Source organism: Anolis carolinensis, chromosome 3, assembly GCF_035594765.1.
Source record: "Anolis carolinensis isolate JA03-04 chromosome 3, rAnoCar3.1.pri, whole genome shotgun sequence".
Taxonomy (NCBI): domain Eukaryota; kingdom Metazoa; phylum Chordata; class Lepidosauria; order Squamata; family Dactyloidae; genus Anolis; species Anolis carolinensis.
This window is the reverse complement of record NC_085843.1, coordinates 244,152,653-244,165,739: the sequence shown is the minus strand read 5'-3', so window position 1 is coordinate 244,165,739 and position 13,087 is coordinate 244,152,653. Positions and strand designations below refer to the sequence as shown.

The window sequence follows — 13,087 nt, the reverse complement described above, 5'->3', positions numbered from 1 at the left end:
AGTAAAAATAGCATTAAGAAAATCACCTTCGATAATCACTACCAGCTTTCCTGAAAAGTGAAGGAGGACTGAGGTTCACTGCTTAGTTCTAATAAAAAAGAGCTTCTGGGGGAAAATAAGGGCCTGTCTAATGACCTTATCACATGAGGTCGAAGAAACAGAGAGGCAGCGGGACGAATCCGCCACCCTGCGTGCCACTCCCTTGCAGTGACACTTTCCCTATCACACATGGGAAGTGCCACCCGAGAGGCAAGGATCTGTGCTGGCTCCATTAGAGCCAGCACAACATGGTCAAGCTCCCTTGTTAGGGGGGAAGCATTGTATGATGCTTCCACTTCAATTGTGGGTGGGGCCTTTACCAGAAGTCCAACAGCTGCGACCATACCTTGAGAAGTCAGATCTGACCATGGTGGTCCATGCCTTAGTTACCTCTAGACTGGATTACTGCAATGCGCTCTACGTGGGGCTGCCTTTGAAGACGGCTCGGAAACTACAACTAGTACAACGATCGGCAGCCAGGTTTCTAACTGGGGCAGATTACAGGACGCACTCAACGCCGCTGTTTAAAGAGCTCCACTGGCTGCCATTTATTTTCCGAGCCCAATTCAAGGTGCAGGTTATCACCTACAAAGCCCTTAACGGTTTGGGACCCACCTACCTTCGAGACCGCATTTCCCCCTATGAACCCGCACGACCTCTTCGCTTGTCGGGGGAGGCTCTCCTCTCGCTTCCACCAACTTCGCAGTTGCGGTTGGTGGGGACGAGGGAGAGGGCCTTCTCCGCCGTGGCCCCCCAGCTGTGGAACTCGCTCCCCAGGGAGATTAGGCAGGCCCCTACCCTACTTTCCTTCAGGAAGAGCCTGAAAACTTGGCTATTCCAGAAGGCCTTCGTTGACTGATCCTTGTGGGATCATGTTATTTACCTATTAAGCAGTAGACCCTCTGGATTGTTTTTAGGATTCATTCAGCACTTTAAGTATTACACCTGCTGTATAATTATCCCTCCCTGATAACTTGATATTGCTTTGCACCTTGGCCTGGATCTTTTGACCCAAATCGGGATTTTAATATTATTGTGTATATTGACTTTTATGACTGTTTTGAAGTTTTACTGCTCGGTTTAATGTTTTATCTGATTTGTGCTGTCGTGTCTGGGCATGGCCCCATGTAAGCCGCCCCGAGTCCCTCCGGGGAGATGGGGCAGGATATAAGAATAAAATTATTATTATTATTATTATTATTATTAACAGTGTTGTGGGATTGGCAGTGTGCCCATCTGTTGCTGAATCAGCAGGGAAGTGTCCTACGATGCTTCCCAGCCCCCATCTGATAAAGTCATTACACTGGCTGGAAATCCCAGAGGTAATTTCTGAACATCCATACAATGCAGAGGGACTTCTAACCCATAATGTAAGGTGAAACTGGTTAATCCAGTTTTACCAACATTAGCAGAATTTGGGGAATGCTCCAAAGCAACCCTGCACTTTGGAAGTTGGTATGGACACCAGGACCAGCTCTATTTTGAATCAGTTCAGCTGTCCACACAGGCCAATTCCACCATCCCCGTTCCCCTATAACACTCCACAGTGGAGGGGAAAAGGGGTGGAACTGAGGCATTCAGCCACATAGCTGTAGAGACTGAGCTCCTTCTCATTGCCAGACACCCTTGTTGACCTTAGTAAAGGTGCCATGCAACCTGAGCAAAGAAGAGATTGCCCCCTCCTTTCCCCAAGTTATGCAGCTGCCATTGCAAATCTCCATCAATGGCCAGAAGATCTTCAGGGCTCTATGGCTATCTGCTGCAGCAACAAAATACAGACCAGGTAAGGGTGACCATCCAGTGGGGTGAAATCAGGTTTAGTCTGACTGGACAGTTTGAAGGAGAGAAGGCTATCACTAGATACAGGTGAAAACATTATGTACATATCCCAAATTATTCAGCTAAAATCCAGACCTCAATCATTGGGGTATAATAATACTCTTTGTTTTATGTACCATTCTTTCAACTAGTTCATCAAAGCTACTGTGTTTGCTGATGTTTAGAAGTATCATTTCTAACTCTAGTTATAAAGTTAGAAATGATGCTTCTAAACAGCAGCAAAACTATATAGTACTATATTTAGTTATAGTAGCGCACAAGAAACAGAGGGCCCAGCATTATGTTTATTAAAATAATGTTAAATATATTCCATACATCCATTTAACCTACTCTTATTAAGAGCCAGCATAGTTTAGGGGTTTGAGCAATGACTCTGGAGACTAAGGTCTGAATTTCTGCTTGGCAATGGAAATTTCTGCTTGGTGACATTGGGCAAGTCACACTATCTGGTGAAGAGAGAGAAAAAAGATGAAAATAGTGAATGCCAAAATAATGTACTATTGCCATTTATGAAGAGGTTTATAATATTTCTTGCCTTACAGACATTTCTCTAATAAAACTGGTAATGAGGTGACATATTTCCATTGAGTATAAATTGAAGAACTGACTAGTGTATATAAATTCCTAGAGGTATACAAAACAACATATATCTGCTCAAACTTTTCTCTTGAAAATCTATATAGAAAATCCCCAATCTCTTTAGGCTGAAGTTTAAAGTATGCTACTTCGGTTTAAGCTACATTGGGCATAATTGATTTAATATAGATGGGATCAGCATATTCCACTGCTAAACTGTTTTTATATTGGAAGTTGTGGAAAATTCTTCTTTGTAAATCTTCAACCTGTAAATTGAAGTATAAACCAGTTCCTGGCATGTTGCCAACAGATAAGCTTCCATTATTTTCAGTTTGGATGATAACCAGAATTAGCTATAAGAAAACTGTGCTGTTATAAGAATACTTTTTTTTCAGAATTGAAGATAACAGTAATACATTTGATTTGAGAGCTGGAGCCATTTTGGAAATGAATTTATTCAAAGATGGCAGCTTTTTTGTTGCTGTTTTCCATATTTAAACTTTTCTGTGTTGTGTTAGAATACAAATGGCATCTAGCCAGGGGGTTGAAAGCAAAGACTCCTGATCATCATTATATGGCAAGAGGATTGCTAATCAATATCGTACTAGTAATCCCAGGAAGGCTACTCCTGCATCTAGCATCAATTCATACCATGTGCTATTTTATATAGTTAATTAAATTGAGCCCTAATATTTTTATATAGGGAGACTGTTTCATATAAACTACCATATATGCCACAAATCCATCTTGGTCTTCTATTAGAATTATTTAAAAGATATTTTCTATAACTGTGTTGGAGTCAGATTCACTTCATGGAGCATGTTCTAACAGTCTGTCTAATATTTTGAAAGACAATGCTGCTTCATAATGTGTTCTAATAATCTTGTGACCTTAACTGCAATATAGTCCAATCTACCAGTTGTTGGTGTTTATTCATTCAGTCGCTTCCGACTCTTCATGACCTCATGGACCAGCCCATGCCAGAGCTCCCTGTCGACCATCGCCACCCACAGCTCCTTCAAGGTCAAACCAGTGACTTCAAGGATGCCATCTATCCACCTTGCCCTTGCTCGGCCCCTCTTCCTTTTTCCTTCCATTTTTCCCAGCATCAGTCTCTTCTCTGAGCTTTCCTGTCTTCTCATTACGTGGCCAAAGAACTTTGCCTCTAATATCCTTCCCTCCACTGAGCAGACGGGCATTATTTCCTGGAGTATGGACTGGTTGGATCTTCTTGCGGTCCAAGGCACTCTCAGAATTTTCCTCCAGCACCAGAGTTCAAATGCATCTATCTTCCTTCACTCAGCCTTTCTAATGGTCCAGCTCTCCCATCCATAGGTTACTACGGGGAATACCATTGCTTTCTCTATGTGGACCTTCTTTGCCAGTGTGATGTCTCTACTTTTCACTGCCAGCCAGTAGCGCCAGTAGTGGTAACAATCTTTCAGCCTATACTTAAAAGACCAAATCACAGCGCGGAATCTCATTTGTGTGATTTGTCTGCCTTTTAGTTCTGCTTATAATATCGGCATTGTGTTAGTGATATTTAGCTCACCAAGTTAACATCATGTTTATTTCAGATGGATGCTGAAAGATATCATCATTGTACAAATGTAGCTTTATCCCTTTGTGCTTTTACTACCTACACACTTTAAATCACTCCCTTTGTCCTTGAGAACTTTGTGTGTGTGTGTGTGTAGAACAAAATGTCTGCAACTGCTCAGTATGTTTATTTCACATCCAAGAAAGAATATCGCACATTGTGACTAAGTGACATTTAACACGTCAAGGAGAATTAGTTTCTGCATTTTGATCAGGCAGCTTTGGAGATGAGACATCACCCCAGTAGGCAGCATTTGCTTTTTTTCCCTTGCCACAAAAAGGGGGATGCAATTTAAATAATCTGTTTTTATGTGGCACTTTAAAACGCAACTATGGAAAAAGTTTTGTACAGTTTTGCTGAAAAAATGGCATTTTTCTGTGACCACAAAATGATTATTACTACCATCTCTAGCCATTCAGACAACACATGCAGACAGTGTCCTCATGGGAACTGTAAACAGATTTCTTCTTTCCCCTCCTAAAGGCAACAATCAATATCTACCATCTTCTTTCAGTTGCCTGCTGAGCAGGATATTGGCAGCTCTTCTTATAGAATAGGCTCATTAAGTAAATACATCCAGCTCCTTAATCAGACCTCCATCCACATTCTGTTCTGCAACCTGGTGAATTCCTTGAGGATAGAACAGGCATGGGCAAACTTCAGCCCTCCGGGCATTTTGGACTTCAACAGCCAATTAGCTGGCTGGAATTTCTAGGAGTTAAAATCCAAAACACCTGGATGACTGAAGTTTGCCCATGCCTGGGTTAGAATTTCCAGCGAGAGAAACAACCCTGTAGAACAATGGTTCCCAAACTTATTTGGCTTACCACCCCCTTTACAGAAAAAATATTACTCAGCGCCCCCTGGAAAGGGGGGCGTGGCTTGGGGAGCATGGCTCCTGCTCAAAAGGGCGGGGCTGAGCCTCTCCCCTAGTCCAAGATTCAGGGCTGGGAGGGGGAGGAGGAGGTGGGCGGGGCCACAAATGGGCGGCCAGGACTGGGATGGGTGGAGTTACGAGCTCTGAGGCAGGGCTGAGCTTCTATCCCTGTCCTGTGGCACTGCCAGGACACAGGGGGTGGGGCTAGAGAAGAGGGCGGGGCCTCTTCCCAAGTGCCTGATGGAGCCGAACCTCTCTACCCCGCCCCCGTGTTCTAACAAGCACCTCAGGGGAAGTATACAGAGTCTCAGCCCTCTCCTGTGCTCTTGGAAAGAGGCCCCACCCCCACCCCACCCCTAGCCCCATCCTTTAGTCCTAAAAGGCCTCTCAGGAGAGGTATAGAGGTTCAGCCCTGTCTTGGGCTCTTGGAAGGAGGCCCCGCCCCCTTCCTCAGCTCTGCCCTCCGTGTCCCAACAAGTGCCTCAGGAGAGGTATAGATTCTCAGCCCTGTCTCGGGCTCTTGGGAAGAAACCACGCCCACTTCCCTAGCTCCGCCCCCTGTGTCCTAACAGGCGCCTCAAGTGCTCAGCCCTATCTCCGGCACTTGGGAAGAGGCCCCGCCCCTCCCCTGGCCTCGCCTCCGTGTCCTAATAGGTGCCATCACCAGTGCCCACCAGGGGGCAGTAGCGCCCACTTTGGGAATCACTGCTGTAGAAGCAGACAACAGTCTTATGAGTACAACAGTCTTGGTTAGAAGGTTCACCCTGGAGGTTGGGGCTAAAAAGTGAATTGTAACAACAACAACAACAACAACAGCTACAACAGTAACCCTACAACAACTATAACAACTACTGCTTCATTTGTAACCTGTACTATCTCCCCAGGAGGACTCATGTAATGCATCATTGCTGAAGCCTTGTAAAGATGTTCTTTGTGAATAGCTCCTAAGCAAGCATTAGGGTGCACAGAAATAAAAAGGCAATAATCTAGTTTACTGAACATGAATGCAAGCTGGTGGGGTAAGATTTTGCAGATATCCTAATCAACTGTTTCAGCATAGTACACTGATGTGCAATGGGGAAGGAGAACAGCAGATAAAGCCATTTCCATCACTAGAGAAATCTGTCCTGCTTCTTCACAAGAAGCTTGGGAACTGACAGAGCAGGGTTTTTTTCCCTTGAAAAAGACTTACTCACATGCTCATCCCATCACCGCAGGACCCACAGGCATTTATCCCCTGCCACCATGCCACTATTTAAGCCATAATCACTACCTATGCTGGTATTGTTCTCTTGTTCATGTGTACTTCAGCACGTATCAAAACCAAAACAATGCATTAAAAAATCATGAGAGTCATGGTGATCTGTGGAAGATAGGAACATAGGAAACTCCTTAAGTCAGACTACCAAGTCCATCTAGCTTAGTATTGTTGACTCTAACTAGCAACAATTCTCTATGATTTCAGACAAGTATGCTTCCTAGCTGTATCTGGAAATAATGAAAACTGAACCTAGGACCTTCTGAATGCAAAGCACATACTCTATCACTGAGCTAGAGCCCCATCTAAGTGTTTTTGTTTTGTTTTTTTTTGCTAGCCATTCCCAGTCATATTTAGATATCACATGTCTTTCTACACTTTTGCTCTTAACTCCAAATAAGCTGTTGACTAATAAGCATACTTTTCTAATAAACATTAATATGCATATTTTGAAATATTTTTCTTCCAGGATACATTTTCTGCATGAATCTCATCTCCTTTTCAACAGAGTGTACTTATGATCCATGCCAACTCCAGTTGTTTTAATAATCATTTTTTATGATTCCTCAAGGCATAGTGAACAAGCAGAGATATGTCACCAGAGTCTAATATTAATATGCTTCCATAGTAGTGATTAATTTAACTTCATGGAGATTACAAGAATTAAAAACACATAATCAATCATAAGAGCTTTATAGCACTGGTTGATGTATATACAATCAATTAACTGGTGTTTTCATTTTAATTGGAAATTATTTGCTAATGTTTCTTAAAGACATTGTTAATGGGCTCAGCCAAACCTCAGGAAGTCAAATAGTACAGCTGAAGGCAAAGTTTAGCTTAAATGTTTCGTATATTTTACTGGCCAGTTAAAACTTACAGCACCAGTCTAATCATCCATATTCTATTTCATGCAGATGTATCTGTTTCAAGAGTAGTGTTAGAACTGCCTTTTATTCTGAACTGTGTTGTGAAGATTGATTTCGGAGATTTGGAAAACAGAAAGCAATTTTAGACAAATGTAACTTTCAGAAAGTTAAATATTGAACTTTGTCACAGTTTGCAAACGCACTGTGCTGTGTGTGTTAACTGGAAAATGAAGTACATGAAGCCGATTGGCTGATCCTGCAAAGACCTGGTGATTGATTTGATACTGTTTCTGTTCTGCTGCTGCAGAACCAGTTTGGGCAAGTTTTCAGTGCTGAGTACTGCTGGTGAATAGAGCAGTGTACTCAGAGAGGCTTTGCTATTTTGAGGCCTTTTGCTGCTGAGAAAAGAGGGAGAAGAACCAGAACTGTATTCTTCTCTGAAGCAGATTTGTGGACTGAGAAAGGACCATTTATGACTGTGGACTTCTGTAAGTGATCAGAGGGATCATTGTAAACACTACTGTTTTTGATCTCTTGGAGATAGTAAAGTTCCTGTATTTTTGTACTGCAAACCTGAGTGGCATGTTATTGCTCTGTGAGTGACTCTGGATCGCAGACACAAGTAAGAGCTTCCACTTATCATCATCAATCTGTAACAAACTTTGGGCTCCGTTTTGAGAGAAGGGTGGCATATAATTGAAATAAATATTCAAATTTACACAATCCAGTGTGATATAGTATTTTTAGGATTTGACTAGGATTTTATATACCAAGCGTTAAAATTCCTGCTCAGCCATGGGAACTTACTGGGTGGACAAATAATACTCTCTCAGCCTCAGAGGAAAACAGTAGCAAACCTGGCCAAGAATGTCCATGATAGATATGCCTTGGGGTTTTCATATGTTGGTAATGACTTGGAGACACACAATAACAACAATTTCAACTTATATGTTCTGATGGCACTTGAATACATATCTCAGGAACATTGCAGAAGGTAGTATTCTTATGTGAAGTCCGTGTCCTTAGGGACTTTGCACCAGAAGAGCAGCCAGAGAGTTCGGTATGAGCTGGAAGCTGCTCTTCATTGTCTAGGTGCAAAAAGGCAGCCAAAACACCTGATGCTCCTTCACAGCCAATTGGTGGCCAAGAGAAAAGAACTCTACTTGCATGCCCCACACCTCCTGTTGTGCACATGGAAAAGAGAACCAATTATCTTAGAACCAATTATTTTTGACAATACCACCATTGAGAATGTTTTATTATTTGAATTAGGAAAATTAAAATTGCACTTACATTGTGAAACAATGTAAAACAACTCACAAAACACTGGCATGATGAACCATTGTATGCAAATCTACAACACATTAGGCCAAGTCAAGCCATCATTATTAAATATAAAATTCACTCAATCCATTCATCACATCTGTGTGTGTTGAATGACATTAGAAAATGTGAGCCAACTCTACAAAAAACCCATCTGAGATAGAAGGTGAAGACGCTTGATAAACATTTCTGTTTGAGCCCTGGATTTTGACCACAACTGTACTTAACATCTCACACAGAAAAGGGTAGTACAAGATCTCTGTCAATAAAGTTATCACAATCACATTTCATTACAGTCTGGATGCCAACAATCACTTGCATGTCACAAGATTTTCAGCTGCTATATCATATAAATATAGCAAGGCAATGACTTGAGGATGGAGGCATGCCTACATTGGTTTAGAAGATGAAGGCAGTGGGGTGATGAGATGAAGTTGGCAGGTTGGCTTTTAAGTGATACGTTTTGAAGTATCAAAAAGAAAACCCCGAAAGACACTGAAATGATTTCTAATACAAACAGGATCAGCCATAGCTTTTTAAAGGATTGCTAAAGGACTAAAATGTGATTTAAACTGTAATAGATATTGATTTCTGTATTAGTGTTTTTGCTCCTTGTATTGCATTTCTGCTGCCATTTGCTAAAATGGGAATGGCATTTTTCATTGTATTGACTAAAAAGCGAGCTGAATTACAGTAGTTGTCTTTAGATCGTAAAAATAATTACATTCAAACAGTAAAGGTTTGAGTTCAGAAGGCCGTGTTCCTTGTGACTCCAAAACAGTATAGATAGATTCACAAGATATGGGCAGGGTGCCTGTGACTTGTCTACAAGTCTTCAAACTTTTGGGGTCTAGATATCCACTGATCTTTGTAAGAACTCCCTACCAGTGATGAAGGTTACCTAAGTTGTTATACAAGATAATACTGTTTTTGATAAGTTATAGAATTTCTATCTTGTATTTGCCACACGTTTTCATTTAAAGCCAATGCACAGTGGAATGATTCAGAATATAATATAATGTACAATATACATAATCTATTACAAACAAATCAAGGAGACCACTAATAACAGCCGGGGGGGGGGGTCTTTTTCCCAAACATATGAGGTCCTGCTTATCTTCTAAGATGAGGCAAGGTGAGGTGGCAGCAGTTCTGCCTTGATGAATTCTGCAAGAAAGATGGCAATACAATGAGATCCTGTATCAATCTGGTGAAGTGTAAGACTCTTCCAAATGTAGCTCTGCTCCTTCCCTATCTCCCCACATGATCAATCTGCTTCTTTGTCAAAGGCACATCTTCTACAACAGTAGTTCTCAATCTGTGGGTCCCCATATGTTTTTGGCCTACAACTCCCAGAAATCCCAGTCAGTTTACCAGCTATTAGGATTTCTGGGAGTTGAAGGGCAAAAACATCTGGGGACCCCAGGCTGAGAACCACTGCTCTACAACCACCTTCTAGTAGCCAGAACAGAATCAAGCAACATCTGTGTGTTTTCCAGCAATTGGAAACTCAAAGACCTCTGAAGGACCATCAGAAAGTCCAGAAGGATACCACTCTTTTTATGTGTCTGGCTGCAAGAACACAGCTGGGTACAACTTTTTCTCTATGCTCCCCAGGACTCTTTCTTTCTTCTCTTTTTGTAATGTCTGCATTTTGTACACATGCCCTAAGGAAGACCTCAGCATATTTTATTTTCCATTGACTAAAATATGTTTTTTTCACTGAGGTACAGTTTTAACCATTCAGAACTGAAAAATATATCAATGACTTCAAACCTCCAAAATTCTATTACAAGCCATGGAGATGTGCCAAGGCAGTGGGTTTCAGAAGCTATAATCTTCATAATGTGAGAAACTTGAACTTGAACCTGCCTCTGTAAACATTCTGTTGTGTAGAGGTATGCTTTCAGAGTTTGAATTAAGGGGAATGAGTCTGCAATGACTGCTACTCTTTAAAAGTTATGTTGAAGCTTATAATTGTAGAAGAGCAATCTTATCTTTTCCTCCATAATTTGATAGATGACCTACTCTGGATATGAGTATCAGCATTCTCTGAACAAAAAAGAGAGTCAAGGGATGTGACATGTGAGTCCCATACTTAAGTGAACGCTCCTACTGCTTTTCATTCTGGTCCAGCTGACCTTCACCCAGCCTCATCTTCTCCCTGTCAGTGTAATTGCAAAATTAGCCAGTTATATATTCCAATAAACAAATAGCCAAGTCATATAAACTGCAATGTCTGGTTCTTTAATAACATGGCTTCAGGCCATTAAACCCAGATGCACTCTGTATGTGTGTATGTTTAAGATGTCTATCTAATTGCTGTTCTAAAGAGCTTTGTTAAGGCTTAACATCCCCCAAACAGACTTGCTTTTCTGTGTCAGACACTGTTATTTTGGTGCATACCCGTGGGATTAAAGAAAAGGGAATTAAAAGTTCGAGACAGTGTTTGTTTAAATTCCTGATGAATTATACAAAGTCTACATGTTTATCAGAGGACTTGTCATTTTAGTTAGACAGAATGATGGGAACAAACACATTTAGTGAAGAATCCCACGTCAAAAGGAATGCAATTAATCTTCACTAAACCATTCTCTCATGTGTTCTTACCCCATTGAAACAAATACACTATAGCCTTTTTACAAATCAGGAGGCAAGGACAGTGCTATGAATCCAAGATAAGGTTACCTTATCAGGAGGCTTTTCAAAGAACTGTAGATTATTTTGCACCATGTGATGCAGTTAAATGCTGAAGGATACATTTAGTCGAAGACTGAATCTGATTCAGAAACTTTGACTAGGGGCTTGAGCAGTCTTTTACATGTTACATTTAGGCTATAGGAAACGCTCTACTTCTCCCTGTATTTCTCTGCTTTAATTATATACTGTATAATGGAGCCTCACAAAATCAAAACATTTTCAAATGCATCCTGCTGAGCTACATGCTGTTATTTTGTTTGCATTCTAAATCAATTTGGAAACAAATGATTAATTTCACTAATTTGTTCTTCTTGATTTATAACACTAGTAAAGTTCACATAGAGATTCACAGCTCTCCTGAAGCTGTTTCTTCAAGTGCTTGCAATGTAGATATGTGCATTCACAGGTGTGTGTGTGTGTGTGTGAAAAATACTATGAAATAGGAAAGAATGTGGTGTGGAAACCTTTTTTTCCATAGCCAAAAATATTTCATTGGATAACTGGGAAAACTCTTCAAGGACAAAAAAAGAAGCAAATGTAGAAAGTGACAGAAATTTGCTCAGAATACAGAGAACTATTGCTAATTTTCTTTATTAGTTACTTAGTTACCTCTGCATAAAAGTTGACATCTCCTTGCTCAGTGGTTCTTAACCTGTGGGTCCCCAGATGTTTTGGCCTTCAACTCCCAGAAATCCTAACAGCTGGTTAACTGTTGTAGGCCAAAACACCTGAGGATCCACAGGTTGAGAACCACTGTACTATCTTGACTGCCCCCACCCAACCCACTTAAAGAGCCAACAGCTAGGTCAAGCTGTTCAGCTTCTAATCAGGGAATAAGGAGGAGGATATTTTCATTTCTCTCATCTCAACAACTGAGGGTGGAACTTGCAGCTGCTGATCCTGCTTCTGGTTGCTGCACGCTTGGTTACTGGAAGAAGGAAGGAAATAGCATTGGAGTCCTTAATCTGATCTGGCCGTTGGCTTTAGAAGTGGGTTGTGGTGGTATTTATGTAGTTTTACAGTTTTACATTCCTAAGTTTAGGAATGAGGTTATAAATTTGTAACGATGATACAAAATGATGAAAATGATTTGAAGGCACATCACTACCATTACAACAATAACAACAGCAAAGTTAATGTGTGGGATAATCTGCTCTATAATACAATAATCAGCATCATGTATAGCTACTGCCCTTTCCCAAATATGTTTGGCAATGGCTAATACAAATTTTAAGAAGAGTCTGTCAAGAGTCAGACGCCAGTTAACAAACAAAACAGAGTTTATTCTGAAGATAAGCCAAAAATAACACAAAAACAAGCCATGCTATTTTCCCATGCTGGCATTCAATAAAAACTAAGGACACTTCAATTCAGCTTAGAAGAAACAAATATAGTTGACTGCAAGATAACATGCAAAATAAACGAAGGCTTGCAACCTTCCAAAAGCTGCAGAGTATAACAGAAAGTGCAAAAGCTTCTTTTAGCTCCAAACCATTTCTGAAAACAGACAGCCGGCTCTGCGGAGTTAAAGGGACAGTTCCCAAAAGAAAAACAGCAAACTGGCTTAAAAACAAACAAACTAGAAGAGCAGTAAACTGCTTCCACGGTGCAGATAAAGCCGAAGCTTCAAAGGGATGATGAATAGCCGTCGTCAGGAGAATCCAAGGTCAGGTTGGGAGGCAGCAGCAAATTCCGAAAGGCAAACCAGTATTCAGAAGCCGGGAGTAGTCGTCAGTCAGAGAGCGTAGACAGAAGCCAGGTCAAATTCAATCCAAAGTCCGAAGAGGGTGCAGTCATCCAAACCAGGTCCACGATAAGACACAATGAGAGCCAAGCCAGATGGTATCAGCAGCTAGAAATAGTAATCAGAATGCAGTCCAGGGAAACCCACACAGTTCCATCCCTCTGCTGTAAAGCAGTCCCAGATAACTTACATCCGAATCACAGTCCAAGTCCAGTCTTCACGGAAACACAGAGAACCCAATGGCGCCTCAGCAACACCTTGC

At 41.2% G+C, this 13,087-nt stretch overlaps 1 protein-coding gene and 1 long non-coding RNA gene across 5 annotated transcripts in view; one reads left to right on the top strand and one right to left on the bottom strand.

Moving 5' to 3' along the window:
• The window catches only part of LOC100558465 (glypican-5), a 500,734-nt gene that overhangs the window by 440,115 nt on the left and 47,532 nt on the right, over positions 1 to 13,087 (top strand). The gene's annotated exons all lie outside the window — the stretch shown is intronic.
• On the bottom strand, positions 8,300 to 11,788 carry LOC103278206 (uncharacterized). Its single transcript, XR_505883.2, has 3 exons — positions 11,691 to 11,788; positions 10,480 to 10,545; positions 8,300 to 9,548 (listed from the first exon to the last, which is right to left on the bottom strand). It is a non-coding gene; the product is annotated as an uncharacterized LOC103278206 (long non-coding RNA).